Source organism: Phalacrocorax aristotelis, chromosome 9 (assembly GCF_949628215.1).
Source record: "Phalacrocorax aristotelis chromosome 9, bGulAri2.1, whole genome shotgun sequence".
NCBI lineage: Eukaryota > Metazoa > Chordata > Aves > Suliformes > Phalacrocoracidae > Phalacrocorax > Phalacrocorax aristotelis.
In genome coordinates this window covers 6929893-6942049 of record NC_134284.1, presented here as the reverse complement: position 1 = coordinate 6942049, position 12157 = coordinate 6929893, and the positions used below count along the sequence as shown (strand labels likewise).

The following is a 12157-nucleotide window of genomic DNA, read 5'->3' as shown; positions in this document are numbered from 1 at the left end:
CACCTTTGGTGCTTTAACCACATTGGTCTTGCACCCCCTCCTCTATCAAGGACTATATTCCCTGACGTAAGGCTGGGCCTGGGGCACTGTCTGTAGCAGAAGGGCTATAATGGGGAGAAGTTACACTGGACACTACAAGCCTTTGCTTCTGCTTTGTCCTGACTCAGTGCACTACTCAAAGCCAGGTTCACTGGCAGGAACACACATCTTCTGAACTCGCAAACTACAAAGAAGCCTGAGGTGACAGAATCAGCAGAGTTCACCTTGAGGATATATCGTGTGGTGCAACAAAACATGCTCCAGGCCACATTGAAAGTGTTACCCTTATCCCCAAGCAACTGCCTAGCATTCAAGCTGTGATTCGCCTCCTTGTTCTTCTGGGCCTGTATGTCCTCGCTGATCCGTTGCAAAATCATAGTCACAAGGTGATTAATAGTTGGTGGTATATAATCCTAATCTTATCTTTAAAAGAAAAAAAAATTATCTAGTTTTTCTTTTTTTTTCCCCCTAAACAGATATCGCCATTGGTATTAAACAAAATTTAGGTTGAAAATTAAGATACACATTGCTTGATAAAAATGACAAGAAGCTTTCCTAATTCAGAAGGTGCTTTATTGTAGTAAGCATCCCCTTTTCTTTAATATAGAAAAGATATAAGCAAAACTATCTTCCTTAGAAAGATGTTAGCTGCAAACGAGCTATGGTGGATAATAAGAACATCTTACCATCAAAGGCAAAGGATATTTTTGACAACACAAACTGGTGTTTTTCACCTGTGTGCGTTTTATAGCTTAGCATATGTTGCCTTCACATACATAAAACTAAAAAATCTTGTGTTTTCTTAGACCGGAACAGCAAATTTTATTAATAAAATTAGAACATAGGTAAGAATAAATAAAAAAACGGCAAATGGAATAGGTTTGATCAGAAACAGAAGAGAAAAAACCCCCAGGAACTTCAGAATTACATACTGCGCGTACTTTTTATAAGTGCAGTCCCAGCATTGAAAGTCTCACAAAGAGGTTTCGCAGGATAACTTGGGTTAGATTCCCCCAGCTCTCAAACACGTTTTGCGGGGGGAGCGGTGCGGGCCGCGGGGGCGCAGCCTGCGGTCTCCCCGGCGGCCACCAGATGGCGCTGTGGCCCCTCGTACCGCGCCCGCCGCGCGCCCCGGCCCGCCGCCGGCCCGCGGGCCGGGGCGCGCGCCTCCCTCCGGCGCGGCCGGGCTTCGGGCGCTGAGGGGCGGAAACGACGCTAAAAAAATGTAGTTTTCTTTTGTCGGGTGAATCATATTTTGCCACTGTTTAGCCGAGGCAAAATACGGACCGTGCCAGCAGGTATTCGGAGTAGGCGGAGGGAGGGAGGGAGCAGGGAAACGACCCCGCCGGGTTTGGCTCTGCGGGCCGCCCGTGCCGCCCCGGCGGTGCCGAGCAGCCGCGGGCCGGGGCGCCGGAGGGCAGCAGGGCCTGCAGGGCGTACGCCCCTGCTTCCGGACCCCAAGCAGCAAAGCACCCCTCCAGGGTCCGGCCGCTGCCTCGTGGTCCCTTTTGGGACAGCTGCAAAACGTGAAACCTTTCGGGCTCCCGGGTCTGACTTCGGCCGCGCTAAAATCTTGAGTGCGGGAACTGATGTGAGGGGACGGCGCTGTGGGTGACTATGGACTAAGTTCTCATCAGCCGCCTCCTCGGGCCTGATGATTCACCCCGGGGCGACAGCAAACCTGCGATTTGCCCCTGATGAGTGCTTTGCCGTATCGCGGTGTGCAAGCGCTTGGAGAGGAGCCCTCAGTGAGGACAGTTCGGTAACCACCAGTAGGGCTGGGAGCGCTGAGTTCAGTTCCCGAGGTAGCATGCCTGTACTGGGAAGCTTAGCCTTCAGGCATCGGTTCCTCACCTCGTCCTCTTGCACCGATTCTGCCTTTTGCCTGCCCCTGCCTGTTGCAGCGCAGATTACATCCGCAGTATTGTAGATACTGCTCGGGGTAGAGGCTGGCTGCTAGTTAATGTATCTGCACAATATTTACGCAATGCCTGGCACTCTTGCTGCTTTCACATTATAAAACATTCAGTAATAGTGATAAGTAAGACCAATGCGCAAAACTAAATTAAAATTATGAGTTTTATGCGCTTGCCTTAATGGTGGCTGATGACCGATTGTGTTCTTTGAATGTGAAACTTGTGGAACACGAGTTTGGTCATTTCACTTGGCACTTTCAGCTCAGTTTTAAATGGACTGTGTCTACAAGCAAGCTGTTCACCTGTGCTCTGGGAACAGGGTGAGTGCTTATAAAATGTTTCAGTGTCTGAATTCAGAGGGAGAAATGTCTCATTGAAGGGTTATATGCTAGTGTAAATGAAAGTCATATCAAGAATGAATGTAGGGGAAAAAAGCGATTGTTGTTATGAAAACCCCTTCTGTGCCCTCATATTTCCAGATCCTGGATCTTTTTAGAAGTTTTGACTTTCCAAAATGAGATTAAGGTAGTTGTCTGTGGAGCTGCTTGGAAAATAAAAACATTGCTTTCTATCGTATGAGCCTTTTCAGTGGATTAAGTGAAATATGGCTGAGACATTTTGTTCTTTTCTGTTTAAGCAGCCTGTATGAGTTTTGAGAACTAATGCCTGAAAAAAGGCGTTTCACTCACAAGTATTATCTCTGATGTTGTTTTTCTCAGGGGTTCTAGAAGTATTTGAATTATGAATTATCCACCCAGCTAATTCATTTCCTTTAGGGCCAACTCATTTATTCTGAATAAACATTGTCCTGGATGTATACGTGTATGTCTACTCCTACAGATCCACACACATAATTTTTACAGTCTAACTAGTAGAAGAGGCTAAAGAACTTACGCAAACCTGTGCGAGTGGGAGGTATCGATTATTAGATGAAGCGGTTGAGTCCAGGGTACAAGTAATTGTGTAGAAACATCCATTTTTATACGAGTTGGGTGACACATTGAGCCTGGCTGGTGAAAACGATTTTAAAGTAATTTATTTTCTCTCTTTAAATGATAAACATTTATTTCAAGACTCTGCTTATAGCGGCGGGTCTGTTCTACCCTGGGTCCACCACTGATGAGGAAACTGTTAGTTGTTGAGCTGGCAGCAGAGCAGAGGAGAGTTGGTAGGGCTGGATTTGTCTGAGATTTACAGAATTCTGATTTTTTAATATGCTTTTTTTTTTTTTGTTTAAAATGAGTGCATGTGCATGATAGAAAGTGTATGAGAGTAGGGAAAGATTTTGGAGGGAAGACATTCAGTAGAACTATGCCACCACAGAAAAAAGCATTTTTGTTTCCTATTATAATAATATCTGTAATTGCTGGAACAAGGTTTCCTGAATTCAGCAGTCACAAATTCCAGAGGCTTGAGCTGAGTCTGGATCTGTGCCCTGACTTGTGGGACAGAGACAAAATTATGCCTTGAATTTTCCCTGAGCCATGGAGAGGAGTGAAGTCAACAGGTGGTAATTTGCAGGGGCTGCAAGAAGCCTGCTCTCTGCTGCCCCAGCGATGGGTTTATCAACAATAATTAGATCCCCATCAGGCTTGTGAAGAAGCTGTACTCGTCTGCTGAACTGAAGGTAGGGTATTTATATGAAAAGGCAGCTTTTTTTTCAGATCCCATATGTGTTCAGTCTCAGTCATTGACTGATCAGATTTTCATTCTGTCTTTGTTCCCTTTAGGCTTCTTTCAGGTGCCCTGGGGCGATGCCAGTGAACTGGGCACCTAACCTGGGGTGTGTGCACCAGTGCAGTCACCCCTCCTGCTTTGGGCTCTGCAGCAGGAGCAGGAGCTGCCGCTGAAGTGCCTCTTCCTGCAGCTTTTTTGATGGTGCAGTAGGATCAGAACAAGTCCCCAGCTGCCTTCGCCACGAGCAGCCTTTGGCCTTCTTTGTAACAGCAGGTAACAAACCATCCTGCCCCCTAGATTGCTCCTGTGTGCCACCTGGCTCACTCTTAAGCCTTTGCCACAAGAAACCAGGCTACACCTGCTGGTGGAGTGGGGCCAGGCCACCCACAGCTGCCCTCAACCAAAACCTGTGCTGTGCTGGGGCTGCTGCCCCAGAAGTACACAGTGCAAGGTCTTCTCTCTCAGGGGCAAGGGAGCAGGTGAACGGGAAGTATTTAATTTCACGTGTCTGTACCGCTGTTGGAGCACGCTTGTTGCATGCCAGCAGTGGAAGTCTTAACCAAAACCAAAAGAAATTTAATCATAAGCCTAGTCACGTACTGAGAAACTTAATCTGCTATTAATATTACTTCAGTCCTCAACAGTGAAGATCAAGCCTTTGTGTTATAACTGAAATTTTATTTATTTATAATCATTAGTTTTCTTAGATTTAATGTAAGAATCATTGCCTCAAAAAAGAAGCTGTTTTCTGGGTTTCTGACTTCTAATTTTAAGCAGCACTTCAATATCTGACAAGGGGAGCGCTTGATGTTAATTATTTTTTGATGTGAGCATAATCATGTACAAAATTTGCTTTCATGCACAGTCTTCTATGTGAGTTTATGTTTTTGAAATGTGAACCTGAGCAGGGAACAAAATAAACCTTTACAATCTTCAGAGCTGTTATAATCTGATTGTCATAGAACAAAATACCTTGTCATCTCCCACTACGTGGCTCTTCCATATAACTGTTGCTTTGCATCATTTACTCTGTTATACTTCATTGATTATATTACTCCAAAATTGTTATTTATCCAGCCTAACAGTTGTTCCAGCAAGGAAAGCTAAATATTATGGGCTAAACTCTATTTTAGATTCTTGCAAACAAAGCCCTCATGGTTGAGGGCATGAACTCAAATATTTGTGACATTGGTGACCCCTGGAACAAAATAGAATTGGATTCTGGATCAAGCAAGAGGAATAAAGTTGGACTAGAGGAAGAGCTTTTATCCTTACTAAGCTGCCACTTAAAGCATTGAGATTTGGAGGAAATTTGATGAACTGAATTTGCTCCCTCAGCTGGAATAGTTTTGGCACATGTATCTGAAGAGCTATTTAGCTATGAGGGAGCTAACCAATGGTCTGAGATTATACACATCTGTCAGCTAAATCGAAGATCCAAAGGCTAAACCCAGCATTCACAGGCAACATGTGGATCCATGAATTTTATGGAAGGCAGTGTCTAGACACTGATAAGCAGTTTTCTGACACACAAATGTTTTAAAACTGTATATAATTGTTCTCATTTTAGTAATAGCTTTAAGAAAATTACTGTTAGGAAGATGGAAGAAATGTTTTAAGCCAGTGACCTCAGAATTGTAGTCCAGGGATCTAGTTGTGTTTTCAAGTCATTTATGCCATGGAAGTAATGAGTATCTCTTTTGTGATAAAAAGGCACATTATATAGGAAAAAGGCACTTTTCCTCACAGGAAAAGAAAGTCATTGTTTTGCAAAAACTGTAGACATGATATTCTTTTGTAAATAGAATGTAGGTCATAATGCTTAGTTTTACTGCATTGCTACTCTTTGTGTATTTTCTGACTTCAGGCATATTAACAGGACGAATAAGACAGGAGAAGCAACAGCTATCTACATGTGTGTTTATGTGCCATTCAGGCAGCACGCGCATCTTTTTTTTTTTTTAAGCACATGGTTTTAATTTCAAAATTATGAAATACTACAGAGACATTATAAGCCTACAAGTCATTTACAGCTATTGCAATTCTGTTTAATACATTTCCAAACAATTTTTTCTGGCACAGATGGTAACATCATAACTTCAGATCTCCTTCCCATCCATCGCTGGCTGTTTCTGGGTGTGGGAAGAGGTGATGATTAGCTAAGACAAAACTAGCTGTTCACAACATCTTGTTGAAACTTTGTTGTTATTGACGATAAAAATGGCTTTGGAATAAACTAAAGATTTTAATGAGAAAATGCCTATTTGTGTCAAGTTTTTTTTTTTTTTTGAGTCAGCTGTACATGCAATTATATAATTGATGTTTCCAGTGCTATGTATTTCTTTTGTTTTCATGCTTATACCCATTAAGGATATGAGAATGTCACAAATGCAAGACAGCAGACATTACCGGGAGAATTTGTAAACAGCAACATTCTTTGAGAGCACAGAGCATCTACATTTGCAGAGTTCTTAGATATTATTGTGTCATTTCAGCCTTTCCCTACAGTTCTTTGTTTTTCTATCACACCTTCAGTGGATTTTGAGTGCACAGGGAGCACATATGTATCGTTCTCCACTCTGCTAATAAAAGGACCTTTGTGTTCAAGGCCATTGACAATGTATTCCTCGCCTTAATCACTGAGCTTAGTTTAGGAAAGAACACATGAAAATTGCATGTTTCCCATACTCCCCAGATTAGTTGGAGTTAAGCAGAGTTTTGCTACTTCTGCTTTGTACTTTTAGTTGGAATTGGATAAAGATCATTTACTGCAGAAAAGGTACAAATGCGTAGGAAGACCGAAAGGGATTACAAATGGAATAAAATAGAAGGCCAAACGTTGAAACTGATGTCAAAGCTCACATGTTGTGATAACTTCTAATTCAGCTGATCCTTCTAGCCCAAGGTATTTGCTCTTAATTTGTCAAATTGTATCAGCCCTTCAAGTGACTTTGCATCATCCTTCCCTGCCACCTTGCCCAATAAATTAATCGGTGGCTATTAATGTTAGTGTGTGTTGTAAGGTAAACCTATCCTCTATGTTCCCATTGATCTCAAGTTGAAAGGAGAATGAGGAACAGTTCTGGAAGACTTTGGATCTTAGAACGTCAAGAATATTCAACCAATACCTTTCTAAATGCTTTTGCAGTAGTATGAAAATGTCCAAAAAGTCAAGTTCTTCTTTACAACTGATGGATACGGGAGAATTTGAAAGTTAAAGCAATTTTGGCATGCTCATTCTCAATTTTTGTGTAAATTCAGTAGCCTAAACCTCTGGCCGTTCAACTCTGCATTTGATTATGCCCTTAGCATCTGACCGAGTTACGGGACTGTACATTCAGTGCATCTAATTCAGGGTGCTTAAGCCTCGATTTTCCAAGGTTTTTGTGAACTCTTTTTGCATAAAAATATCGAACTCCAAAAGGCTTGCTCTGATCAATATTTCCATAAAGACTGAAGAGTCATAGTAAACCAGTGATTTTTCCATATCAGCTGACCATTTAAATGTTTCATGGTGTTCTCCAGAGATATTTTAACCTTTACCACTTCATATGTGGTTTTCTGTTTTGATTTACTTAGTGGCCTACGTTTACTGTCCTTGCCAGCCTCCTCATCTGGCAAGGATGTTGCCATCTCTCCTCAAGAACATCTCCTTGAGTTCTTCTATCTGGTGAGTCTCTGTGCAATTCCTTTCCCAGTCTGTGCTGGCAGTGGGAATATGATCAGCTGCCATTTAGTCTTACAGGGTAGTTGCTTCCTTAATAGTCAGTTATTCTGCATGCTAATGTGAGAGTCATTGCAGGTGCGATTTGGTGGGGCAATGAGTGAGTGACGTGGAATCCCTAGCTGTCCTGGAGGCAAAGACCCTGTTATCTGAGTATCAGCTTCTGCTTCCGAATCCATGGGATATGTATTGATAGGATTTCTCTGTTTGCAGCCCTGGGAATTCTAATGGCTCTTTTTAGGCTTTGGAGCTGGGCGTTCAGCCTCTCAGATTTTCACTAATATGCGATCCATTTTTGCTGGTTCTGTGCTAGATATGTCAGCTGTCTGGATTTGATTTAGGCAGTTCAAGTTTCAGGACATTTTAATGCATGTGGTTTAAATTGCAGCAGGGCTCTTTTATAAGCAAGAGACTCAAGCTCTGTATATCAAAGCAGCTCTTGGGCTTTTTTGGACCGCAGTGATGAGATCCATAAGATACCTCTCACTGCAGAAATGAAAGACATGTGGCTGCCCCTGCAGCATGCTGAGGGTGGGAGTATGGCTGTGCGTGTGTGGGGCCTGACGCTCTGCAAGAAGGAATGCTACAAACTGAGTAGTTATATTCTGAAAAAACAGTGATATGAATGTAATGGAATCATTAGTCTTTAAAATGCTGTGTTCTAAATACTAAACTTAGGCCTCCTTTAGGATGTAGGACTCCTAAATCTGCAACATGTTTGCCTGGTAACAAATTCCTTTCCCTCTACCTTCTTTATTCTGTTGCTTATTAGATACACTCGTTCGTAATAGCTCGCAAATATACTTCAACTACAATTTGGATTGGCAACAAAATTAACTTATGTGGCTAATATCTATACTGCTATGCTAATATTTTGATAAACAGTTGAAATTTTTTGCCTGAAATTACTATTTGTAGAAATCAGAACTTGATGTCCAGTTTTGATGAATTTCCCAACATAAGGAATTGTTAGAGAAAAGCTTTTAGTCAAAACACTTGCCGTTTTTAATTGAGGAGGTTTTAGGATTTTTAATTCAAATAACTACTTTTTTTTGTGAATTTAGAATAAATAAAAGTTTAAAAGAAAAAATATATCTAACTAAAAGACAAAAATTTTACCTAGAGAATACTTTTCATGTGGATAGATAATCCGCTCACGCAACCACTGAGGTTTTTATTGCCGTTCTGTTAATGACAGTCACATTTTTTAGAATCCCTCAAATGTTCACAGAGCTTCTCTCTCTGCTACTTACCTCTACAAACACCATTTCACTGTAATGTACACAGACTGGTGTCTGTCCTCCTGCTCATTACAGACAAGGTTTACTGACATCTATTTGAAATGGTGGTTTTGTTATGCTCCCCTCTGCCACAGTGGAATGGTAGTGTGGAAGTTTTGCTGAAAAATATTTCACATAGGAAGGGATTGGGAGTAAGAGTTATTCCAATAATATGCAGCTTCAGCTCTTGGTCACTTCGGTGCAACTGCTGGCTGAGTGTTAATTAATGATGTTTGCTCTAGCACCTTGTGAGAAGTGCACCTGTACTGATGGACGAACTGGACCGTGAGCAAATCTGGAACTCCTTGGAGCTGGCAGAAGTAGCAGTACTCAGTCACTACCAACATTGACCAGTTTCAAACTGATTATCTCAAACAAAAAGAGTTCTGAGCTCGTTGCTAACCCTGTGGGCCATCTTGCCTCCTCTGAAGGTTTCAGACTGAAGAAGGGTTGGCCTAAGAGCAGTGGCCTTTCATTACCCCAGTTTGATTTATTGGCTGCCTTTGAAACTGTCAGCCAAAGAGATGGCCTTGAGCACCTTGCAGGACTTGCTCAGGGCGCAACTTCTCTCTGTTTACTTTTTGTGAGTGGCACTGGCTGTTCTTAACAGTCCTCTGACCTTGTTTAGCATGAGTTTTCTCTGAGTTCCTCTGGAGAGTTTCTAGATTTTCAGGTGTGGTGTTTGCTACATTTTCAGTGAACTGATACTGATGAAAAAAAGTATATGCAACTTTACCCCTTTCTGTTGGATTGAGATTCTTTGTCTTACATCCAAATGCTTGTCCTCTTCATTTCAGCATTTTCCTAAACAGATTTTATGTTAATTTGCTCTCCCATTTTTCCTTAGGAAGAGCTTTTGAGGAAAACCTCAGTGTTTTTAGCTTATGTGATTAAAATTCTGAAGCTGCTTTTCAGTCAGCTGTTAGTTCTGCAACAAGCTTTAATAAGAAAATAAAAGATGTTTTCTAGCATCTCAGAATGTCATGCAGGAAAAGTAGATATGAACCTGTGATCGGCATCAGGCCTGAGCTTCCAGTGAAGCGGTGTGGGAGCTGCTGCTGTTACACACATTGTGCTGCTGCAGAAGTGGGAGGAGATGAAACTTCTGCCATTTCTATGGCATCGCTCAGCAAGGTGTAAATGAAGTATGAAATAAAAACTCTCAGCCCACTCAGTGCACAGACAGAAAAAAAGATAGTGCTTTATACTTGCTGCTGTGATATGCTATTTGCTGTAATATTAACCTTACACAGTGCCAGAATGCTCCCTAAGTTTTACAATCTCAGGTCAAAAGAGAAATGATTTCTTGTTAGGTCTCCTCCTTTTTCTCTGTTTCTACCAACATGCTGCTGCATGTCAAAGCTGGTGATGCAGAGCAGAGCAGGAGCGAGGTGAAAAGACTGACAAGAGGATCCTCTTCTGAGGGAAAGAAATTGTGTGAGTGAGTGAGTCAGTAGGCAGAGTTTGCAGTGAACTTCGGGGTAAAAATGATAAAACACTGAACTCTGGATGCAGCTTCAGATTCAGAAACATTTGTTATCTTCATTTTATTAAGTTGGATCTCATCTGGGTGAGTTGGAGGGAAGGAGCCATAGGTGGTAATGTATCTACGCTATGTTTAAATTCATTAGCACCAGGGAGTCTGTCTGTGTTGCTAGGTAGCTTATTTGGTGCAGTAGCAGTCTTTGGATGGAAATGGTTTTCAGCCCCAGATTTGCCCCTAGGTCTTGTCCTCATAGCTTAACAAATTGCTACCTAGATCCTTGTGGGATCCCGCTCATTATTTTTAAGCCATAAACAAGACTCCTGGCAGCCTCCTTTTTATTTGGCTGGAATTGTTCTGTTGTTGAAGCCTCTGAGCTAGATCCTAAGCTGGTGTAAATAATGTAACTTCACTGATGTCAATAAAATCAGGCCAGTTTACACCAGCTGAAACTCTGTCCCTTCAGACACAAGTCAGCTCCTAATCTCCATGCCATTCACACAGAGGCATATATTTTCCTCTGTTTTTCTAATCCTTGTTTGTCCTTTGTGGAACTATGTGATTTGTGCTGCAAACGGTGCTGAGAAATAGGATGAAGTGAGATGGATGCTGGTTTTAAATGCTGGACACCTGGCCCCCTGCCTTGTTCTGCCTGAGACCTCTGTGTGGCAGCGTAGTTATTTCTCTCTTTGTGCCCACACTGTTCCCCTTTTATTTCCAGTCTTACAGAAGTGCAGGGATAAAGCCAGTAAATACTGAGACACTGCAGTAACAGGAGCTGCAGTATAGATTGGTAGGTAACGTTTCAAAAAAGCCTGATGATGGTCAGAGAGGGGTATAAGTAATGCCACTGTGAACTAGCATGAAATGAAAAATGCAGCTCACTGGGCAGCAGCAACCCGCAAACTGCTTGACTGCTGTGTTAAGGAAGGGACACGTGTGGTTGGGTTTCTGTGCACGGTGGGGTCCCCTCTGGTTACACTGACCGCAGAGGAGGCATGGGTTCATACCGTGATCTTTCTGCAAGGCTGTGCAGGAGGAAAGGGAACGTGCAGCACACGTATTCAGGGTGATTCAGCCTATAGATCGGAGAGCTCTGGAAAGGCAGGTTAAATTCTAGCAGGAGGGGTTTATATAAATGCCATTCTGATTAAAGCAGGGAGCATAAATATAAGAAATTACAACCTGCTCCATCCTGCAACACTTGCCAGTGATAACATGTCCACAGAGAAGGCTTTGTGATAAGAAATCAAAACAGCAAGATTCAAAGAAAACCAGACACCTTTGTAAAGGCACGAAGGAAATTGGGTCGTTAAAACACGCTCCAGGCTTTTTAGGGCCATGGGGAAGACCAGAATAGTGTTCATGTAATATTTGTTTTAAGTCTTATGAAGGCCAATAACTCCTTTGGTGCACAGATGTGAATGTCACCCACCTTGAAAAAAGCTGCAACACAAATTTGGAGGGCTATTTGAAAATAGGGCAGCAGAGGTCGCGGACTGGCTGGTGGAGCTACATGTGTTCTGTAAAGCAATTTACGACTTAATTTGTAGGACGATGGTTGCAGAGAGAATTTTCTCTATTTCTGCCCTTTAATACATTTGAAGTAAAAGAAAGCTTCCTTATTGTTACAAATTGAGAATGTAGTGGAAACAGACTTGCGCTGCTGCAAATGGAAGTCTGATAGAGGAGCAGTGCATCAGATGGGTTAATAAAATCTCAGCCTAATCAGATAATAGGTACCACAATATAAATTTCTTTCCTCTAGAATAAAATGTCTGTGAAGGCATGTTTTACCTATGTCTCAAACAGGATCAACATAGGGTAGGACTGAGATTTATCGTGTCTGTATCTGGTCATAAAGGTATTGCCCTGTATTATGTAAGTTCTTGTCAGGTGCACATTTTGAAAATAATGCTAAATTGCTCTTCTAAGCAAGTTCTAAAACTATAAATCATTTGCATAAAGATGGGTCTGTGATGATCTTACTTTTTATTTACAAATTGTAAATGTCTGCTTACAAATCCAAGAGATAAAC

General features: G+C 42.0%; 1 long non-coding RNA gene across 3 annotated transcripts; it reads left to right on the top strand.

Moving 5' to 3' along the window:
* The first annotated feature begins 1177 nt into the window (after positions 1-1177).
* On the top strand, positions 1178-5893 carry LOC142061806 (uncharacterized). Of its 3 annotated transcripts, none has more exons than XR_012662264.1 (4): positions 1178-1337; positions 2217-2275; positions 3477-3582; positions 3686-5893. It is a non-coding gene; the product is annotated as an uncharacterized LOC142061806 (long non-coding RNA). The 3 variants fall into 3 exon arrangements; XR_012662263.1 differs by having other exon boundaries at positions 3332-3582; XR_012662262.1 differs by having other exon boundaries at positions 2217-3582.
* Positions 5894-12157: the final 6264 nt, after the last annotated feature.